Here is a 17,575-nt window from a genome sequence, read left to right on the forward strand (position 1 = left end):
TTACTAGACACATGCAGTGTAAAAGCATGACTGTACCTTTCTCTATAACTGACTTTTTTGTTATTTTTCCTCTAAGATTTTGTTATAGAAAATCAAATACAAGGATAAGCTGAAAGAATTGTCAATTTAACACTGATATACCCATCACCTGTATTTACAATGAACTTTTTGCCCTATTTGCCTATCATCTACTAATTCATCTTTTAATTTATCAAGCCATCTTATTTTTGGAGGATGTCTCTTTTTTTTCTTTTTTAAAATTTATTTTATTTTATTCTTTTAATCACTGGTTTTTAAGTCATAGATAGAAAGACAGATACCATATGTTTTCACTTTTATGTGGATCCTGAGAAATTTGGTGGAGGACCATGGGGGAGTGGAAGAAAAAAAAAAAAGGAAAGGTTAGAGAGGGAGGGAGCCAAAACATAAGAGACTCTTAAGAACTGAGAACAAACTGAGGGTTGATGGGGGTGGGAGGGAAGGGAGGGGGGTGATGGGTATTGAGGAGGACACCTGTTGGAATGAGCACTGGGTGTTGTATGGAAACCAATTTGACAATAAATTTCATATTTAAAAAAATAATCACTGGTTTTTAATCTAAAATGGAGCTAACATAGGGAGTAAATAAGAGTATCATAGAGTAACATAATTTTTAGATTAAGTGAGTTAAGCACTTAAACAGAATGTTAACTAGGGCATTGTTATGCTTTTTTCATTAAAATGATAATACACAAAGTGTATAATACACACAGTGGTTTTACTTTCCCTTCAGATTCCTGAATTACATTTCTTTCTGAATGACTATGATAAAGAGATGAAAGAAGCAATTCATATCTAGTTTTTTCTTTTTCTGCTATGCTTCTCTCCTACTTTGAACCTGCGTCTCTCAGTGGTGTTACTGGATATGTGCCAGACTTCTCCAATTCCTAAGAAAACACTTCCCCCCCCACCCCCACTGAGAGTTTCTGGTTAGTATTTGGTTTCTTTCTTCACTTTGGTTGCATCTACGGGAATTCTTCAAAGCAATTTGGAAAATCATGTCATTTATTTAACAAGTGTTTATAGATTAACTCCTTTATGACTGGTAGTGGAGAGCAAGTACCTTCATGAAGTTTACAGTATTAGAAACAAACAGCAAACTATTTAATAAATATATAAATATGAAACAGAGGAAATCATTGTATAAGTAACATAAATACTTTGCTATGATAGAGAATAGATTGATACAAGGATATGGATTTGAGTTTCTTATTGGGGTAAGATGGTTAGAGAAAGCCTCTTTAAGGAGGCGAAATTACATCTGAGAACTATAGGGCGGGAGGGTAGTCCAGAGATAAGAGGAGATTATCAGCACTTATGTTTTTGCTAGGGGTGGGAAAGAGTACGGTGTGCTTGCTATAGTATCCAAGGCCAGTCAGTATAAAGGGAGCACAGCGGCAAACAGGAGAATGGAACAGGAACATGAGGTTAGCAAGGTTGATGAGACAAGTCACACAGGGCCTTATACTCAACTGTAAGGAATTGGATGTTTTGATAACTGTGATAGGAAGTTACTGAAGGATTTTCAATATTGGTGTGATACTCAATTTATATTTCAAAGAGAAAATGCTGGCTCTCATATGGTAAATGGATTATGGGAGAACATGTTTGGGGATCTACAGTCTTTGTTCAGGGTAGTGTTTTAGGCTAGCACGACAACAGTGGGATAGAATTGGATTATGACATGTCTATAGGATCAGTAAGATTTGATGACAGGTTGGATGATGGGCAGAGGGAAATGAAGGAATCACTACTTCCTTTTAAACCTCTTGTTGGGCCAAGTAGATAGATGGGGATGGCATTTGGTGAGGTGGAAAGAATCAAAGAGGACCATGTCTTCTGAAGAAAGAGAAATAAATATTTAAATTTTGGACATGTAAACTCTGAGATTCTTATGACATTTTTGCCAAATTATATTAATTGTTCTCAACTATATGCTGAGTCTCCATGTGGGAAGGTTATGTTCTCCTGCCCCATGGATATCAGGCTTGACTGTATGATCCGCTTTGGCTGATGAAATGTGGGTAGAAGGACATATGCCACTTCTAACAAAAGGCTTTAAGAATTATTGTATGGTTTTCACATCATTCTTTTCCATCTGTCATAAAAGCAGCATATCCCAGGTAGAGGTTGTCTCTTCAGACTTGATTCAAGTATGGAAAACATGCATGGATCAGAGCTCTTTAGCTGAAAAAGAGGCAACATTTAATGAGGGTGTAAATAAACTTTTGGTGTAATGTATTGAGATTTGGGGATTGTTGGTTACTATATTATAACTTAGCATAAGCCAACTAATTCAGTATCCTAGTGGATATGTTGTGTAGATGGTTGGAGATAACAAGTTTAGGTCTTAATGAAGAGGTAAGATTTAAAAATAGGAATTTCTGGAGCACCTGGGTGGCCCAGTCGGTTAAGCATCCGACTTCGGCTCAGGTCATGATCTCACAGCTGGTTGAGTTCAAGCCCCACATTGGGCTATGTGCTGACAGCTCAGAGAGAGCCTGGGGCCCGCTTCAGATTCTGTGTCTCCCTCTCTCTCTGCCCCTCCCCTGCTCATGTTCTCTCTTTCTTTCTCTCAAAAATAAATAAATGTTAAAAATAACTTAAAAAAATAAGAATAACAAATAAAAATGAATTTGAAATTCATCAGTAAATAAATGTATAAAGCCAAGGCATTGGGTGAAATCATCTCATAAATGTGTGTACCAGGAAAAATGAATGGGTAAGGAACTCTTTTAATCAGTTTGAGTTGAGTGACAGAATACCACCGATTGGGTTGCTTAGGAACAGAAATTAATTTCTCACAATTCCAGAGGCTGGAAAATCCAAGGCCAAGTCACTGGCAGATTTGGTATCTGGTGACACCCTACTTCCTGGTTCAGAGATGGCTTTTCTTTCAGTGTCCTCACATGGTAGAAGGGATGAGAAATCCCTTGGGATCTCTTTTATAAGGTCAATAATCCCAGTCATGAGAGCTCTACTCTCATGACCTCATTACCTCCCATAGGGTCCACCTCCAATACCATTGCATCGGGGATTAGCTTTCAACATATGAGTTTTGGGGGAACACAGACATTCAGTTTGCATAGGAACTGAGCCTGGGGACATCCCCAAAGTGGAGTTTTAAAGAAAAGTAGCTGCAAAGAAGACTGAAAAGGAGAACATAATGAAAAAGTGAGAGAAGAGGAGGAGGAGCCAGCTGTGTCTAGAGCTGCAGAAGTGTTAGAAGGAAAGTGATTCTTCAGCCTAGAATCCTGGAAGGCTCGTCCTTTGTGACCTTGACAAGATCAATTTCATTTGAGAGGTAGAAGCCGATTTAGACTGGCATTTACTGAATGTGTGATGCAGATTTCCCCCATTTTTATATATCTTTTTGTCATTTCAGTTAGGATTCAGGATATGAGTAGATGTCTGTGTTCAAGCCTCCACTTAGGTTTACCATAAAACAAGAAATTTTAAATGCCTTAACAGAGTAGCATAGGACCCTTTGGAAACTTTATCTGTCAAATTTCTATGTGTGTATTTTTTCTAAATAAAAATGGTTATTAGTGTGGGAATGAGTATTTTATTGTTCCCTCAAAAATTCTGTTACTTCCCAGGATGCTAAAGGTGACACGAGTCTATATTAATTCTCCCAGGCCCACTCCTTTTGTCAGGAAATATTATTGTGGACATTTCCAGACTTTTACTTAAAATAAAACTACAATTTCAGAAAAATCTCATTATGGGGGACATGTCCATCAAACAATTTTCTTGTCACTAAGTACTCCATAAATACACTTAATGGGCAACATTGCAATAGCAGTAGAAAACCTAGCACAAAACTAGTTATTTATGCACTTATCTTGCAAAAATGTTTTCTATTAGATTTCTCTCTTCTTGAAAAAAGAGCTAATAAAAAATCCCTATTACTATTTGCAGTGCAGTCTTTGCTGATAATATTGTCCCAACCTTGACTGTCTCTCTCAATTGGTAAATAAGCCCAAATGGAATTTTCACATCTCCTATAGTAACATATTCTTTTATGACATTTCTGACAAAAGCTTTGCAGGATTTTGTGTTATGGATTCCTAGTTGAGAAGACAATAGAGGCACAGAAAGCAATAATAAACACACCTCCAGTAGTAGATAATGGCTTTCAAAGTGTGCTATATTCTTTTGAATAGAGATTACGTGTGTAAATACTGCAGTTCAGAAGGCAGAATCAGAAATAACCGCAATTGAGGACAACAGAAGATGATTTTTGTAAACAAACAAAAAACTTAAGATTTTTTTCACAGAAGATGAGTATCACAGCAGATAAAAACCTATCATGTAAACACTGAAGGTGCTGGATGAAATAATTCCCCCATATCATTTCTTCTAAATGTTTCCCAGGGAATTGTAAATTTTATGGGTCATGAAAATTGTCAAAACCAACACCTCAATTATAAAGCAATATCAGCGGTAGAGGACAGAGTCAAGAGCCCAGAAACATATCAGAAAAACTCCATACAGCAGAGCATATGTCATAGGCATTACCTACTCATCCTTCAGGTGTGGATAGCAGACCTACTGTGTGACTGTCAATGTGCCAGGTGCTAAAACAGAGGACTAATCAGAAATGGTTTTTCTCAGGGTGCCTGGGTGGCTCAGTTGGTTAAGCATCTGACTTCGGCTCAGGTCATGATCTCATGGTTTGTGAGTTCACGCCCTGCATTGGGCTCTGTGCTGACAGCTCAGACCCTGGAGCCTGCTTCGGATTCTGTGTCTCCCTCTTTCTCTGCCCCACCCTTGCTTGCACTCTGTCTCTCTCTGTCACTCAAAAATGAATAAACATTAAAAAAATTAAAAAGAAATGGTTTTTCTCAAGGATCCTACCACCTAGTGCAGACAGGGGGGACAGCTATGTTGATATCATTACAAATATCAACATGGGAATTGGTAGTAAATTTAATTTGAAAATATCTATGCACAAATTTTAGGTGTCCCTCTAAAGCTTTTTTCCTCTGAAGCTAATTATATTATTATGTGATTGTTTCTATGACATAGTTAAATGTAGGCACGCAGTCTCAGAGGAGAGAGTGACAAAAAGCATTTGGGACATTTAGAGATGCGACTTCATAAAGATGGTAGAATTTACAGTGCAAATGAGGCAAAGGGGGGCATTCTCTGCCTTTTTTTGTATAAAGAGTTATATAGACATAAAACCAGTTGCACATATCAAGTCTTCAATCAGTTTTTGATATATTTACATCATCACAGTCAAGATAATGAACATTTTCATTATCCCCCAAAGTTTCCTTGTGCCTCTTGGTAATCTATCTTTCCTTCTAACCTCCATCTCCAGGCAACCACTGATTTGTTTACTGTCACTATGGATTAGTTTGCATTTTTCTAGGATTTTATATAAATGGCATCATCCATTATGCACTCAATTTTGCCTTGCTTCCTTTCCTCAGCATGATTTTGAAAGTTATCCATGTGATTGTGTGTATTAATAGTGTATTGCCTTCCACAGCTAAGTAGTAAGTAAGTGGCCAGTTCATTATAGATATACCATAATTTGTTTTCTATTCACCTATTAAAAGACATTTAGGCTGTTTCCAGTTTTGTGCTAAACTTCTAGGAACATTGGTGTACAAATCTTTTTGTGGATGTATTTTTTTTCTTTTCTGTTTGGTACATACCTAGAAGTATAACGGCTGGGTGGTATCTATTAACATATTTTGAAACCAAGAAGTCATTATTCAAGGTGGCTGTACCATTTTATATTCTCATCAACAATGCATGAGTATTCTAGTTCCTCCACATCCTTGTTAACACTGGAGTTTTTTTCCATTAGAATAGGTGCATAGTTATACATTATGTGGTTTTAATTTGCATTTTCCTGACAATTAATAATGTTCTGCGTCTTTTTTAAGTGCTTATTGGTCATTGGCATATCTTCTTTCATTAAATATACTTTCAAATCCTTTGCCTGCTTTTGGTGGATTTTTTATTGTCTTAATATTGAGTTGTAATGTTTCTTTACGGACTCTGAATAAAAGTCTTTTGACTGACATACATGTTATGCTTTTTTTTTATTTTCATTGAAACCATTGGAATAAAAGCTGAAAAAACAAGACTTAGGGGGAATATTGTGTATCTAGAAGTAACTTGGTTCAAAGTAGATGGCTATTAAATAGCTTCAGAAAAGTATATTCCTTAAGGAGAGAAAATAATAGGAGAGAATGTTAATAGGAATTCTGGGTACAGAAACCAAGTAGAAAGCATCTAAATTTTTGGAGCCAGTTATTCTATTGGAATGTGGATGTATTTTAAAAATAAAATATGATCGTCCAATATTACAGAGGAATTTCTTTCTTTATGTTAAAGTACATAGTCTACCGTGTTCGACCCTCTGTAAAATCCTTTTGCCTGTTTTTTATTCCATTGACCCTCCATAGTAACTGTATTTGGATGAAAAATGCATCTTTCCGGCAACACTTTTTTTTGGTGCTTAATTTGTATACCATAAAGAAGTTATACTTTGATAAATTCAAATTTCGTATTGTAAAAACTAGAAGGGCAAACAAAAACTGCTTTAAGTGGTTGAAACAGAAAGGATAAAAAGGCTAGAAAAATCATTTTTTCCCTTTTCCCCAAATTGTTTTATTAAATCCTTAATAAGAATTATTACTTAGTTTTAACTGACCCAGATTCCTCCTTTTGTCTTTTTTAAAAAAATGTTTATTTATTTATTTTGAGACAGACAGATTGAGAGAGAAAGAGAAAAAGAGAGGGGGAGGGACAGAGAGAGAGAGAGAGGGAAAGAGAGAATCCCAAGCCGGCTCCCTGCTGTCATTGCAGACCCTGACATCAGGGCTCAAACTCACACTATGAGATCATGACCTGAGCCAAATCAAGAGTTGGACACAACCGACTGAGCCAACCAGGTGCCTCTTGTCTTTTTTTTTTTCACAAGCCTCCCTGTGTCCCCCTAAGCACACAATAGAAATGTGTGAGTAAGTGTAATGGTCCAATGACACAGATGAATCAGAAAACTATGAGATGTGGGAGAGTACATAGACAAAAATATTTCATGTTCCCCTCAAGACCTGACTGGGTATGTGTCTTTAATACCAGTACAATTTAAACCTACAACATTCTCAACATTTCTCTTTTCTATCTTCCTTACTGAATTAGATTCAATTATTATTAAAAGCAATATTGGTGCTATAAAGCAAAATTGGTGTTCTATACTTCTGTCCTATTTGCTTGGTCAATTCCCAACATGTTTCACTCCAATTGTCTTTTTTGAACCCATAAAAGAGAAGCTGGACTCTGAAGGAGAAAATAAGATAAACTGGTTTCACTCTAAAATCATGACTGCTAACTGCATAGTTAGTGTTTTTTGGAAATCCTACTACATTCCTCCGGTGACTTGTGATAACATTGCGTGACAAATGGAGTGTCCCTGTTTCTAGTGTCACCTTTGGTCTTACCACCCTCCCCACCTCCCCTGAATTCTTTCCTCTCCTTCCTTCTCCTCTCCTCACCTCTTTTCTTTCCTACCCTTTTTTATCCCAGAAATATGATTAATTAGCTCTATGCCCTTGGGAATGTTACTTCTCTTTGCCTCAGAGTGTTCATTATTAAAACCGGAATGATATGAGTAACCTGCTGTATGATGTTACAATGAGGATTTAATGAGTTAATGCAAGTAAACTATTTTAAACAGAACCTACCTTATAATAAATATTCCATAAATATTTTATTACTTATTTTTCTATGCACACCCTGTGGGTATCATAGAGTTCTATGTAATTAAATACTATATTCTGATCATGTTATGCACTAAATGCTTGTGTCCCCCCAAATTCATATGCAAAAAATCTAACTCCTAATGTGATAGAATTAGGAGGTGGGTCTTTTGAGAAGCAATTGGGTCTTGAGGGTGAAGCGCTGAGTGGGATTAATGCCCTGATGAAAGAAACCCCAGGGAGATCTCACTTTCTCCACCATGTGAGGACAAAGTGAAAAAACAGATGTCTAAGCAACAGGGAGTGGGCTCTAACCAGACACTGTCTTCCAGTGTCTTGACCTTGGACTTTTCAGCATCCAGAACTATGAGAAAAAAATTTATTGTTATAAGGCACCCAGTATATGGTACTCTGTGATAGCAGTGCGAACCAACTAAGATGTATTATAGTTGTGATGATTCTCAATCTTATGTCCATCAATCATAATCATTCTATTGAGCACTAAATCCATATATAAAGCCGCTTGCTTCACATCTCCTTTTGCTATCCAATGGACATCACAAATTTAACATATATACAGAGGAACTTTTATGTTCCAAAGTCCTACCACCAAGCAAATGATGTGATACTTCTTAATTTTCCTGACTTGGTAAATGGTGTCTTTACTCATACTGTGCAAATCAGGAATCTTTTTTCTCACATATGCAACTCTCAACCCATTGAAAAATCCTGTCAGTTGGAACTCCCACAAATGTTTTAAATTTATCCATTTCTTTCCATGTCCATTGCTATCACTGTCATGCAGACCATCACCTGCTCTTATCCAGAATACAACCACCTATTGGTCTATTCATTCTACCTTTTGTCCTACCTTGTATATTTCATACAACTGTCAGAGTGATATTTTATTATTACACACACTTCATCTCTTTCCTTTAAAAAAATCCCTTGATTGTATTATAATTGAATTAAGATTCAAATAGAACCTGCTACCATGCCCCACCTGATTTTCCTTCTCTCTAAAAGATCATTTCAAATCATTTTGCTTTTTCCTGGAATCCATTGGACATCAGCAATTTTGACTGTTTCTCAGTTCTTCAGACATGTTAAGTACTTTCCCAGTGCAGAGACTTCACACATACTATTTCCTCCCAATGAGGTGATTCTCCCCAAATCTTCACCTGATGAACTCTAACTCAGCCTTTATATCCCAGCTTAAATATCATTTCAGAGAACTTTTTCTTAACTTCAGGATCTAAATTAGGGCCTCCTAAAACTCCATGAGGACATCAACTTTTTTTCCCTTATGGCATTTATCCTAATTTATAACTTTATAATATTTACTTTTGTGTTGTTTAATGACTATCTCCCCTTCATGTATAGGAAAGACTTGAGAAATAATAGATGACATCAATGGAACACATAAATACAGTGAAGGAAATGTAATGTGAGGAGAGATAAGGTGAGCAGGCATAAGCATAATTTATTTTCCTAAAGTAGGGAAGTTAACCAATGGGACAGGAAAAAAAGAAAGAAAATACATGGATATATATATCAGTTGCGAATAATCAACATTTATACATAGACTGGAAAATTATTAAATTTCTAAGAAAAGAGAAATGCTCACATATTCAGGAACGAAGACATATTGTCTGTCCATAAGGATGAAAAGTTTTGTCTAACTTCAGATTTTTTTCACTGCAACATAAACACCAGAAGACAAAGAAAAAATGTTTATAAAACTGTGGGGAAAACAATGTGAATGTGATCCAATAATAATATATCCAATGGATATGAGTTTCAAGTATGAAGGCAATGAACATATCTCCTGAAACATCACCCAAATAACATTTAGTGACTCTTGGATATTTTCCCCACTGGCCAAATGCATCTAATTCAGTGTTGAATTAGATGCAGAACGCCTGAAAAGGAGAAACCATGGATGAGCATTTAATTAATTTTCACACAGAACTAAGACTAAACACATGTGGGAATTGAGATTATAGAACAGAATATAGTTGTATTACACCTTGACAATGTAAAAATAGTAATATAAATAATAATATTTGGCAGGAGAGATGAGAAGGTGGGAAGAAGTGTAAAAGGACTACTTTCCTCATCATTTCTGTCCTCAGTAAATACTTAGCACCTGGAAACAGTGCTATAAAGTTTCTGTCAGGAGTATTACAGTCTAGTGAAGGAACAGAGACAGAGAGCACATTTAAAATGTAAATAATTTTATTTAGTGGACAAATGCCTCAAAGGAATCAAATAAGGATAATGAGATAGAGAGAAACAAATATGGGAAGGGAGAGATAAGTTAGTTAGAGCATCAAAGAAGACGTCTATGGAAAAGAAATTTACTGTCCACAAGCCTAACCTACTGTTAAAAATAATAATGACTGTCCTCTTCATGTTTTGAACTATAGCTTCTCTCATGTTTTTAAAATGCTTTCCCTTGAGATAAAGACATATTTTAATTTTTTTAATGTTTATTTATTTTTAAGAGAGATCATGAGCAGGGGAGGGGCAGAGAGAGAGGGAGACACAGAATCTGAAGCAGGCTCCAGGCTCTGAGCTGTCAGCACAGAGCCCAAAGCGGGTCTCAAACCCACAAACCGAGAGATCAGGACCTGAGCCAAAGTTGGATGCTTAACCAACCGAGCCATCCAGGCACCCCTTTTTAATTTTTGTTAATGTTTATTTATTTTTGAGAGGGGAGATAAAGACAGATTTTTAAAACTACATCATTGAATCACTCAGTTTTACCTCAGATTCAGTTTTTTATGTTAAATTCCACTAAAATTATAATAAATACTATTTAACAAAATAGCATGTGGAGATTGATACTTATAAAAGTTTCTACCTATTTATCTACCTCTGAATGTCTGTTTATCTTTCGCGTGATGACTGAGTTTTTACATCTCTATCACAGAGAAAATTAGGAATATTGTTTACTCACTTTAATGATGTGGCTTATGGATTGTGCTAGAATTTCTTAAAATAAGCAATTTTATAAAACAAAAGGTATATTCTATTACCCATTCTCCCTGGAAAAAAAAAGCCTTTTATAACTCTTTCCTATTTGCTAACATGCTACAATGCAGCTAACACTTTAAGTCCAAATAGCTGATTTCATACTATATTTTTCTATCTTTATTCATCAGGGTTAACCTTGTATGCTTTGTTTGTGAGAGGAAATGGATATTCTTTTTAGATATAAATTTTTTTTGTCAGGAAAATCAGTTTGAGGAAAGCAATTGACAGAACTTTTTGAGCTCAATTGTCCTATTCTTGAACCAGTTTCATATTCATAAAAGATTTGGCTCTAACTTAAAATAAAAAGTGGCAAACAGATCCAGTGACAGAAAAAATGCTCATCTTAGGATGCACCTGCTCTAAATAGCAAAACAATCATTGTAGAATAAAAAACTTAGTTAAGCCATTATGAAATGCTTTCTATTTTCTGTGCTGAGCAGCCTTAGAGCCAATGTCTCATGTATAGGGTCACTCAGTGAAACTGGTGTTGAATAAGAATGCTGAGTGTTTCCATATACCTTATATTGTATATTTACATCATAGACAAACCTGGTGACTGTGTTTTAAATGAAGACAAAAAAAAAAAAAAAAACCACCACAGACTATGAGATAAACCTAGGCTTACTAGCAGTTATATGTTAACATTATCCTATCAAAAAGTTTAAAATGCAAACAAAATATAAGTCCAAAACTAAGACTCCCTTTGCTGTTTCTGGATACCTTTGCAGAAAAATAAGAAATTTTGCAGTATGTTGAAAATTCATAATGGTAGAGAAGGCGCTAATCAAAAATAGTTAATAATAATTAAGAGAAAGAAAGCTAGGGAAAAAAGCCTACATAACTAAGTTGGTCCCTCTGGATTCCAAAAGCGATGAAGTAACAGTCTATTTGTGGATATTCTTTGCATTCTGTCTGGATGGTTTATGTGGTTCTGAAATTATACAAAGCAGGCCATACAAATACGCACACATACACGAACTTTGTTATTAAAATATCTTCAAAAGAAAATTATAAGACAATCATGTCTTAATTGGAAAAAATCAAAAGAAAAGGAATATGGGAAATGAAAATTCAAAACAAGAAGGAGAAAGAATAACTGCTCTGTGTGGTGTATCACATTCTCAAGAAGAGTCTGGGTCAAATTTTATTCTCCGTATCGTTGTTGTTTCAGTCCAGAAAAATACTTTTTTCATAATGTGACATATTTTTTAGTTGCAATACATAACAATTAAATGACGTGTCAATAGGAAAGTCACAAACAAGGAATGGCAGTTCATTCTGATGTCATTAATATATGACTCAGTTGATTCTGCAATTTTTGTCAGCCTAAGTGACATAATTGATTGGATCTACTCAATTTTTGGAATGTGCTAACTTGATGACTGGAAAAACCAGGCTTGTTATGTTTTCCAACTGCAGTTTCTTTTAATAGAAGCGTTTGTTGAACCAGACAGCATCAACTCCTTTGAGGCAGGATCAGCACTAGTGTTTCAGGGGAAAGAAATTTGTTTGCTTGAGAAATCAAGGAGGGGAGACACACAGCCATGAGCCAGAGCCGGAAAAAAGGTGTCAGGAATCTCATATCATAAGGTAATGGAGACAAACTGTAGCTACAGTCATAAGGCTTTTTGAATTGAAGGGGTCTTTCTTGCCAGAGGATGAATTTAATGGGTTCACCTGCATATACATTTGTACTGCCTTGTTTCAGAGAGCCATAAAATGAACCCTATATGGCAATTGAGCCTTTCAGAGAAGGGAATCATTAGTATTAATGATCATGAATGAAATTTGATACAGTAATATTGAGTAATGCTTTGGTTTTTCAGAAGCAATTTTTAGGAATTTTGTTTAATTTTTACAGTGGCTGGAGCAGTGTCTTTACACATATTCAATGAACAAACATGTAAATAAATGAGTAAATGAATACAAAATAATATCAATACTTTTTCATGACCTACCATTCAGATCTACTCTATTTCTTTGTTTTTAGTGGATGTATGAATGAACAATTCCAACCACAAGAGGCCCCATCTGCTTTTGAAAATTCCATAAAAATATGTATTTTCTCCTGCTGGTTCATTAACTACAGTATCTTCCCTTGTAGATCTCCAAACCATTTGGCCATATCCAACTAGTTAACTCTTCTGTCAGACTGTGGTTCCTTTGCCTTTCACTGCTGAAGCATCTAAAGCATCTATTATTCTCAATGTGCAGCAGCATGCTTAGTTTAATTCTAAAGATTCTTAGAAGTAGAATTGTGTTTTTGGTTTAGGTGTTTTTCTTGAAAACAAAATTTCTTACCATCCTTCATTGCTCCCTTCACTGGGGATCATGGCACAGCTCTGAACAATAATTTGACCAGCCATCATGGTGGTTTGAAGGAAGCTTACTGACAGTGTTATGATTTCAAAACTGAGGAACAAATTCTGAGGATTCCGATCAGGTTTGGAGAGCAATCTATAGACTCAAAATTCAAGGGTATGTTAAGCCTTGATTTCAAGTTCCTACTTGGGAGCTTGGCAAGCACCTTTTATTTCTTTTTTTTTTCCTTTTGCTATACAATTACTAAAATATTTATTACAGAAAATATTTAAAAATGCAATTAACCTCAAGATTTTGAATTTAGGTATATATGACCAATATGTGAATAACAGAACAGTATAACATTAGCTCATTAAAGGTATTTGGATAGATATATAGGTATATAGTTATAGATGTAGATATGGATATAGCTAGATATATAACAAAATTATCCTCTTGGTAGTGTTTTTAAAGTTTTAATTATCATACCTCCAGAATAATGTTGAATACTGTGATGAAAAGCATCTTTTTATTGAAAGTGACTATAGTAAACAGTTCCCAAATCCACCAGGAAATACAACAAGACCAAGTTAATTTAGTTCAGGGATGCCAAAATGTTCTCAAAGCAGAAAAACCTATTAATTTAAATCATCATATTAATAGGTCAAATGAGAAAATTATCTCAGTAAATCATAAAAAGTCCTTTGAGGAAATTCAGTATAGTGTACAAAATTCTTAATAAGCTAACAGTAAAACATTAGCTGAAGCCAATAACCAGCGGGATGCTTAAAGGTAAATGCTAGAATTAGGGTGGATGTCTACTAGAGGGAAATTTCAACTTCTTGTCTATAGGTCCCTAAAGTCCATGAATGAGCATCAAAGAGTCTGTGTATTGGTGAAAGTAAATATAAAGTAAGTGCATATACATATACAGTTTTTGTAGATTTGCATTTTTCTGGGGTGCAGGTTCATATCTCTTACCAGATTCTCTAATAGATCCAAAGCCAAAAGTGTTTAAAGATGAAAGAAAAAAAAAAGACCTAATAGGATATCTTTCATTACTAATTTTTAAATATTATTCTTTCTTTGAAAGAGCCTTGTAATTAGACAAGAAAATCAAATAGTATGATCTTTGCATATTTCCCTCAGGGAGCTCATTTTCATTTAAGGATAAAATAAATGGACTATAAATCTGTCAAATTTCCATAAATATTCTTTCTCTTGTCTGGTCTTTGGATAAAAGTGTGATAGCATATCATCTGAGATCATCTTCTCCGAAGAGAACATAAAGTGAGGAATTCTGAATTCATAAGTGATCAGTGATCTCTTATGTTTCAGCAACTATAGGATCAGGTTAGTCAATAGCCTTCCATAAAATATTAGACAACAAAACAAACCAAGAGGGCTTTTTGGACTTCTCACAATGGAGATGAAAAAGAACTATTCCTTTTGGGTGGATTATTTAATAGTAAGATTGTACCTTGTATGTTAACTAACTGGAATTTAAATTAAAAAAAAAGATAAAGATAAGATTGTGCCTACATTGTCCATGGAATGTTGACTCTGAAATCATACAAAAGTGTATTTTTCTATATTTAATTGCATATTAATTATTACATGTAAAAACTGATATATAACAAAAGCAAATAGATTCTTTCATACTGCTACTAATAAAGAGAATCATGTTCCAGTAGTTTCACTCACCATGCAATTATTGATTTGCCCACTTTTCCAGGCACGTGTCAGTGACAAGTAACATTTTATATGTCTTTTTAAATTTACAAAATACTTTCACATACACTATCGTTATCAGCCTCAGATGAGATGATTCATTATTGTTATGATAAGCATATACATCTGCAAAAGATTCCCCATTAATATGAATTTAAAAAATTATGAAAGAATTCTAATTTCCTTTATGAAGCTGCTTTCTGGTGAAGTTATAGAATTTTGTTTATATTTCTGCATCTCTCTAGCTCACTCCATGCACTGAGATAATTGCCCTATGCTTGTGGGCCAACCATACCTCAGAGAAGACTGTTCTGGAATGGCTGGATTGTATCAAGTCATACATCACTTCATTCTGCATTCCTGGTAGTAAATCTCACTTTAATCTCATTAGAAAGAAACCCAAAACGGGTGTAACCTCCTCAAAAAATTATTTCCTTCACCTTTTATTCCAGAGGAATTTCTGAGGCCTTGTTCAATATAGCAAAATCTTTGAGTGTTGGTTTCAGACTTCAGGTGATTCTAGGGTTAGACAGGAAGCCCCTTCTCCAGATCGTTATATGATCATCTGCTAAGTGTTGATTCTCTAATACTGAGGAAATTAGTTGGTTGGTGTTTTCTATTGGTTGGCATATTATTTCTATTTCATCCTGTTAAATCTCCATCTCTAAAGAGGGCCTCACTGACCCCATCTGCCCTCTAGGAACTCTGTTGTACTTACGATCCTTTTTGCTTGTGTCAGATTTGCTACATTATGTTTATCACCCCAAAAGAAAGAATTATTCCAGTTTTTATTCTTTGTTTTTCTTTTCTTTTATTTAAAATTTTTTTTGATGTTTTATTCACTTTTAAATAACTTATTTAAAAAACTTTTTTTAGTATTTATTCATTTTTGAGAGAGACACAGAGTACGAGCCCAGAAGGAGCAGAGAGAGAGGGAGACACAGAATCTGAACAGGTTCCAGGCTCTGAGCTGTCAGCACAGAGCCTGATGTGGGGCTCAAACCCACAAACCGTGAGATCATGACCTGAAGTCAAACGCTTAACTGACTGAGCCATCCAGGTGGTCCTGTTTTATTCACTTTTGAGAGAGAGAGAGAGAGAGAGAGACGGAGTGCAAGTGGGGAAAGGACAGAGAGAGAGGGAGACATAGAATCCAAAGCAGGCTCCAGGCTCTGATCAGAGCCTGACATGGGGCTCGAACCCATGAACAGTGAGATCATGACCTGAGCCAAAGTCAGATGCTTAACCGACTGGGCCACCTAGGTGCCCCAAGATTTTCTTTTTATATTGTATCATTACTTATTGTTTCTGCCATCTTATAATATAGCCACAAAGTCTGGCTTTGCTGTAATCCTTTAAATGCCATATATCTTAAGGGGATGTTAGAATTGTTGCCATTTCTTAGGGTGCAGCTAGCAGCTAGCACTGAGTGGCTTGTTTGGAAAGGCCTATCACCCCAAACTACAATTCACATCAGGCTGGATACCGGCAAGGCACTTGTGGTAGCTTCTTCTGAAAGCAGACCCTGTGACAGAGTGTAGTGGTGGGATATGGAAAAGAGAGGAAGGAGAAAGGAAAGATTGGGCAAAGGGACAAGTTGAGCTATGATACAGGCCAGACAACACTTTGGCCTGCTCCATAGGGAGTGCTTGAGAAGGAATGTCTCATTGGTGTTATCTCATGTTGGGCCAACATGACCAGGCCTTTATAACCTAGCCTCTGTCAGGCATCGCATATGGACCACCCTTGGGTGAGGTGGCTTGCTATAGCCAGGGCAATCTCTGAAGGGTCTGATACAGCTCTCAGTAGTTGAGACAATAAGTAGTTCCTTCAAGTTGGAATCTATGTACTGCATCTACGTGTCCATCCTTTGTAATACCATTCTGGGTAAAGACACATGTTATGGCACTATTAACCTACTGGTGGGGAGGAAAGAAACATATGCAAATGAAAACGCAGCTGATCATCTAAGACTGAATCTGTGTCATTGTAGCTCATGATTTGTATCCCAAATTCTTACATAAATGATGCTGAATGAGTGTGTTATTGGGCCTGAGAGTTGTTACCTTTATTTCAGTCTTGTACAGTTTCCATAGAAGTCTGAAGAAAGACCAGTTCAAATTGATCTAAGAAACATGCTGTTTACAAGCCTGACCAGTAGTTCAATACCCTTATCACTGAGTCAATAAAGAATTGATGACACAGGTAATTATGAGAACATCATGACCCTAAAGCCAAAGCTATAAAGCGTGTCAATAATTCAAAAGTTAAAGGCAGTGGAGGTCCAGATTTAAAAGGCAGCAAAAGGTAATAATAAATACTAACAGTAAGCAAAGGTTGTGAATATATGGCTAATATAAAATATTTAAACACATGTATCAATGTGCCTTTTTGAGTAAAATTGGATCAAATGAGTAAGTAACATGTATAAATCATTTTTCCTAATATTTAAGGCAGTAGAATTCAGATCTGCCTCTGGAGAAATACTTTATGCATTTATTTTCTATATTTCACTAAAACAAATTATAGCTTTAGCTTTTCACTCAGAACTCCCATTGGGAACAGTGTGCTTCATAGGAAAAAAAAATCTGGATGTATTTAGAGACAAAGCAAGAGGATGAAAACAAGGTCTGACAGTACAGTGAGCCAAACCCTGCCTTCACAGGCATTGTAAAGCCACCATTGCCGCCAGCATCGATGGAGCCCACTCCAGAGCCCTTTTTCAGGCAAGGTTCCTACAG

General features: G+C 35.8%; 1 long non-coding RNA gene across 1 annotated transcript in view; it reads right to left on the bottom strand.

Moving 5' to 3' along the window:
• Nucleotides 1-1,886: 1,886 nt before the first annotated feature.
• The window catches only part of LOC123384508, a 38,676-nt gene continuing 22,987 nt past the window's right edge, over nucleotides 1,887-17,575 (bottom strand). Inside the window, exons 2-3 of the long non-coding RNA XR_006595687.1 lie at nucleotides 9,391-9,461; nucleotides 1,887-2,226 (exon numbers count right to left, since the gene is read on the bottom strand). This is a non-coding gene — a long non-coding RNA (uncharacterized LOC123384508). The remainder of the gene's footprint in view (nucleotides 2,227-9,390; nucleotides 9,462-17,575) is intronic.

This window comes from Felis catus, chromosome A3 (assembly GCF_018350175.1).
Source record: "Felis catus isolate Fca126 chromosome A3, F.catus_Fca126_mat1.0, whole genome shotgun sequence".
Classification (NCBI taxonomy): Eukaryota; Metazoa; Chordata; class Mammalia; order Carnivora; family Felidae; genus Felis; species Felis catus.